Here is a 6,489-nt window from a genome sequence, read left to right as displayed (position 1 = left end):
ATGAATCGTTAAGAGCACAATCGACGAAGCGAAGCTTCGTTCTTTTTTGAAGAGGATCGTTGTTAAAATTCGTTCTTCTCTTCTAATGCGAGATTTTTTTATATGTATCTCCTGTAAATCCAATTGTTATACGACCCCACCTCGGCTTCCTTCGTTTTCCTTTTTTCTTTGTTTCCTTTTCCAGCAAGTTCAATAAAGGGATGTCTTCGAAGCTTGTTACACGAAGAGAGGGAAAATGTAAAATATAAGTATCTTCATGTCAATTACTCTAGGGAACATCAAAGACGAGGGTCATACCAAAATACCCTTGCACTACTGAGAAAATCTTTTATTCCAGAAGTGTTTTTTCTACCACCTGACGTATTTTCTAATGTGCATCCACTTATAAAAATCATTCGTCCACTGCTTCTGCTTCTTCTTGACAGAGAGAAAGAGAGAGAGAGAGAGAGAGAGAGAGAGAGAGATCAAAGAAAAGAAGATTGAAAGAGTAAAAATAAAAGTATACGTGTATATTATACTTATACGCACGTATGTGTATAAAGAGAATGTGTGTGTGTATGTGTGCGTATGTGTGTGCGCGCGCGTGTGTATGTGCGTCTGAGTATGCGTGTAAACGTATGTAACCGAGCGTGCGTGCGAATCGAAGAACGACGAAGGGATTCCTCAGTTTCAGGCATTGCTCACAATTTTTAGATTCACCTTTACAAAAAACCAATGTTTCGAACTTCAGTTCCCACTTGGCAAGATCGTAGAATGTTTAAGTTGGATTTGCATGAGTCCAGTCGCTGGATCGGTTTGACTGGATATCGGTCCATGTCATTATTTCAGTCTCTTTTGAATCATTGAAAATGTTCATGGCGATTACCCGTGACCCAGTGACTGTAATGACAATGGATATACTCTGTATTACACATCAGTGCTGAATATCGAACTGTCTAGATGATCGAGTAACGCCTTGAGCGTTGTATTCTCGATGATGGGATGAACACTGGGTTGAGAAAATAGACTTTCGATGCAGTCGTTTGGCTGCGTTATTTCCTGGAATGGCGGCATTGTACCCGAGTGTGAATGAAATGAAAAAACACCGTTCACGTTATTTCAGGTACAATTCAGTGTTGGATCGGATTCGATGCTACTGAACCAATGTAAATCCAGCTTTATAATTCAGTGATATCGCTAGACCTGCGGATTTTTATGCAATTATGGGATATTTCAAAGTGCAGGAACATACAGAGCGCACATTTAAAATATATCAAAAATATAGTAGCAAGTCAAACATATTTCCGCTTGGTTTTCAGCTTTTCGGTTGCGATCACAGTAACTCGAACTTGCATAAATATTCGCAGTCTGGATATTACTGTCGTTTTCGTCACGAATACGCGTATTCAGACTACGTTTCGAAACGTACTTTGTTTTTCTAGTTGACGGTAGTGATGTGTGTGCGTTGTGAGGTATAGCGTTTACGTCCCAACAATTTCATAAGAATATTTATGTGAACGTGGAAATTGATCATGGAATTATTAAACTATGCCTAGACAATGAAAAAGGAAACGGAAGTAATTAGAAGTCGTTTGAGTCAGATATAGTCTACAAATACCCGAACCGAAAGTATGTAACTGATTCTTTGACGAAAGGGTACAAACGTTGAGCGTAAAACGTTAAATATTCCTGTTAATGCATTCGAGACAAATTTTTACGTACTTCTTGCTGCGGTTTTATAGTTTGTTTTTGCCTTCTTATCGACCTAACATCTGTTGAATATTCAACGTAAAAGATATAAATAGAGACGGAACTCTTAAGAAAACCTTCGTTTTCCTGTAAAACGTTATACGCATTCTTTACCATGCTGTCACCTTAATGTCATAAAAATGACTTTTTCTCAACCCAATAGTGGGCGTAAGCAAACAAGTAGTAACGAACAGAGAATGCAAATTTTAATTACAAAAGAGCGAATATCCTTCCTTCTGAGAATCAATTTTTTTTTTTTTTTTTTTTTTTTTTGAGGAAATCTACATAGATTCTAATCTATTAAAAATTGTTCTTCGCGTAAACAAGTAAATGTACAAACATATTAATCCTTTTCTTAAAAGATTTTGTTTTTCATACTTGATGTTTTCATCTTGTGTGCAAATACACTTAACACACTTTTCAAACATATTAAACAAGTACTGTATAAAAAGAATACTAAACGAGAGTATATTCTTGATAGATTGCTAGAATTTGTATAAATATCAGGTATTCGAATTGTATAAATAAAACGTAGAAGTTCAACAATACGATTAGATTGCGGATATTTATGCCTTTTTTGGGAAACCGAAGATTCCACAAATCTATAGAATGCACAAAATATGCAAAAATATAGCAAACACGCAAAGTAGAGCGCCGTTATGATATATTAGTAGATCAAACAAATTTTTGTTCAAGTTCCATTTCTTCAATTACGTTCGTAAAAATATAAAATTGTATAAACATCTGCAGTCTAAATACGACGTTTAAGTAAAGATACAGCGCCCACGACATGTGGTATTTATCTTATCTACCTAAAAATAAGATAAATCGTCGTTTCGAATGGTAAAACGAATATCATTGCCTTGAATCGTACGTGCTTTCTCCACTGATATCTTTTTTACGTTTTATTCGTCTTTCTCCATTTTTGTCTACGAAATGGGTCATATCGCTAAAACGAATGGAAATGCACGAAAAATTGGAAATTATTAGCCTTCTGTTTATTTTTCTATTTAATCACGGTTGCGATTTATATTCGTTGCATTTTACGTTATTGCTATTGCATTATTCTTTATTTATTCATCGAACTTGTAAACAAACTAATAAAACTTCTAATCGATGCAATTTCTGTCCGCGCGAGGATCGACTGAAGATTAATACGAGATACAAACGGAGTTTGATCAAAACATTCTGTTTCAAAGGAAAATCGATTAATAGATGGATTCGAAAGATCGATTAATAGAGTTCGAACAGAATGATCGATTAATATTTGCAATGTTGTGTTTGTTCTGTTGATATCACTTTACCTTTAAAAGAGCAATATTCATCGAGATGTGTCAACGTTCAAACTTTACTGCGCACTTTTTTATCAAAATTTCTTATTTGCCTCAAAGAATCCAGACCTTTCGAAAGTACATATCGTGTGAAAAATGTCAGTCTATTTCGCGATGATTAGTGAAGAAAATTAGTTTTCCAATTAGTAACAAACTGAATGAAATATAAAAATCCACCGAGATTCGAAACGATAGGAAAACCTATGGTATAGAGCGTTCAAATTATTGTATTATTATATAAAAAGACTAAATCACCTATCAAGTTATTTACTAATAATCAATTCACAATTTGTTAAAAATAATTATCCGGTCTTGGGTAATGGATATTTTTTTACTATATTGATTAACTTACTAATAACGTAGAAACTTTGTTCGTCTGTATAATTTCGATTAAAATATAAATAAATAAATAACGAAAGAGAGCGCAGAGAGCTGAGGAAAGACTCTTTTTCTCTTTCCGAGAGAAGGATCTCTCAACTTTTAACTTTCTTATGCAATATAGATGTTACGCGATTAGGCTATTTTCACTTCCTATATAAACCTACATTCGTATCCGACCTACGGTATATAATGTGCAAATAATGGTCATAATAACAACAGTATCAACAATAATAATAATAATGATAGCAGAAATGTATCGCGATATTAACGATAGCAACGTTAACAGCGAGCTATATTTAACTTTGCGTATAAATACAAATACATACGAATATACGGCATGAATATCTGTTTTGTCAATTTCAACTGATTCACGTGTTATTTTATGCGGTATATATCTGTAAATAAAAAATTGTCCATGACTTACGCATCACTCATGATCGTTATGAATTAAATCAACAAATTAACAAAACAAATTAACATTTGTTAAGCTATCGATGTTTAAACTCGAACACTCGCGCATAAGAAGCATATATCGAACCACTATACTCGAACTCGTTCACCAAACTTCCACTTGTCCATTTGTTTCCAAGTTTTTCACTTCGGAGAACTAAGATTTTCTCCGAATTACTTGAAAATTATTTTCTTTGAGAAGAAAGTTTAACTTCTAAACCCTTTTCCCGATCGAATTTAGAATTTAAAAACTTTTGTCCTTTTGCTGTCGCGCGAAAGACGTCCCAGACGTAACGTTGAGACGAACGTTGGCATCGCAAAACTGCAATTTGAAATTTTCAACGTATATGTGTAACGTGTACCTTGCCCTTGAAAAATATTCATCAGATTCCACATACGATGTGACTACGATCGTCGAGAAATTCTCGTTATCGAATTTAGCTGCGACTGATGCCGTGCTCATCGTCGTTAACGAGGATTCACACTCTAACGTAATAGCATTACAGTGTAGTAGTATCGATGATATAAATGCATATCAATTGATTCGTCGTGCAACAATAAGGCAAAATTGGAAAATGTATGTCGTACGAAGGTTCGTTTGCGAGCTGATCATTTTCTATATTATCATATTTATTGTGTGATAAAAAAAGATCATATAAAAACTCAACGTACAATTAATAGACCGCGAATATTCGTGCTACTTCATATTTTTACAAATATAATTTAGAAAATGGAGGATGTTATTTGGAGGACGTTTTTAGCTATTAACGAGTACTATATTTTCTGTACTTTAAATATCTTCGATATTTTATGTTACGTATTATGTTGAAGCTGCATTATACGCACTTTGTTGCTCCAAATGTTGCTCCAATCATGTATGAATAGTAAGAACAGCGAGTATTCGGGAAAGTTCGAGGTTTATGTTAAAAAAGTGAAACAATTTTTTTATTCGAGATAATCATCATCGTTCTTTATATAAGTTTAAGCCATCTTTCGGGCAGTCGCTAAATTCCACTTCGCAAGAATTCCGTGTCTTTTGACGCGATCAAGTCGTCCAGTCATTTCTGTATTTTATCTAATCGAAAGTGCATATTCGACAAACGTGCTGCATCGACCGAAACAGGTGATAGACTAACGAAGCAATGTCAGGTAAATACGCCGAATGCTGTGTAGCTTATCATTCAAGACTCGTTACGATGTCTTTTGTATGAAAAGCGACGCGTTGCCTGGCGTTATCGCTTCGCAGCAATTTCACAGAACACCCATCTTTCTTCTTTCTGAATCTTTCCCATTCCGCGTAGACGTTCGAAACGCTTTGTTGTGTCGTTTCTAACTGTCTCACAAGTTGATCTTGCATTTGTACTGAATTCACAGCCAGCAGTTCCTCCGAATCATGTTGTCGCTTTTAAACTCTTCAAAACTACTCGTTGTTGGAATTCATAAAGAATACAGTGACGAATATGCACTTTGTTTCTTAGGGTTATGTTGCAACTTGCGGTAAACAAAATGTTGCCAGTAGCAACAATACGCAAGAAAAGACGAAAGGACGGCGGAAAATAGATTACATTGTTTCGATTGCATTTATAAAAATGCGAATTCGCATAAGTGTCCGCACTCTATTAAAGAAATTGTATCAAAACGAGTTTCCAAAATTGATCGTATCAAACAATCGGAGTCTGCGATTTCAGTTTACTTTTGTGAATCGACTCGTATACATTGCTACATCCTACACCTGTATATCCTGCACACTATGACTACATTTTATACTAAAAATATTACGTGTTTCTATGTACATTAAGTGTATAGCGTATTTTATTCGATATTAGACATGACGTTAGCATATAGCTAAATACACGATAAATTGAATTTAACGGTTAAGTAGTCTAGTTAGATCTAGTAGCGTTTATGGGACTAGTATCGGCCAGAATGAAAGTAGCAGAACACCGTGTTTACGATACGTGGATTTTCCCATTGATCGGATAGAAATTTTCCATGTTTGACAACATAAAATGTTACTAAAACACGAATGCTCGACGCGAGTCCAATGTTTGTCATTTATCATAGTTTTTGACATCTCTTTCAACCAATTGTTGTCTCGGTACACTTCGATATCTAGCGAGCAAACGTTAAAAAACTTATTAAGAGTAAGGAATATGCCGTATTGATACGATAATAAGGTTAGCAATGTGTTTTAGCGTTAGTAGTAAGGGGCTGTTAATCCGTTAGTTTAATTGCACCTGATAGAAAAAAAAAAATGTCAGATAGTCGAGAACGAACGAAAATAATTTAAACTGTAATTGAACACCAATATTGTAACGATACAAAGTCTTGTTGACTAAAATTGTAAGGCCATAGCTTTATCTCGCACAACTCGTAGACAAGTAAGACTCGATCGTTATGATCGCACGATGAGATAACTTGCACTGTTAATAACGCACGAACACCTGGTAATCGTGTCGTGAGAGTTGGGCGTTGTTCTCCTTTCTGAAACCTTTTTAACAAATAGCCGCTGACTAGTTAAAATACAGTTGCAACTAATCGATAATGGTAAATTAACGATGAATTCTAATTCTCAGGTGGTACATACGTGTGTACATTT

The sequence above is a fragment of the Bombus huntii genome, chromosome 6 (genome assembly GCF_024542735.1).
Source record: "Bombus huntii isolate Logan2020A chromosome 6, iyBomHunt1.1, whole genome shotgun sequence".
NCBI lineage: Eukaryota > Metazoa > Arthropoda > Insecta > Hymenoptera > Apidae > Bombus > Bombus huntii.
Note: the sequence above shows the minus strand (reverse complement) of the source record.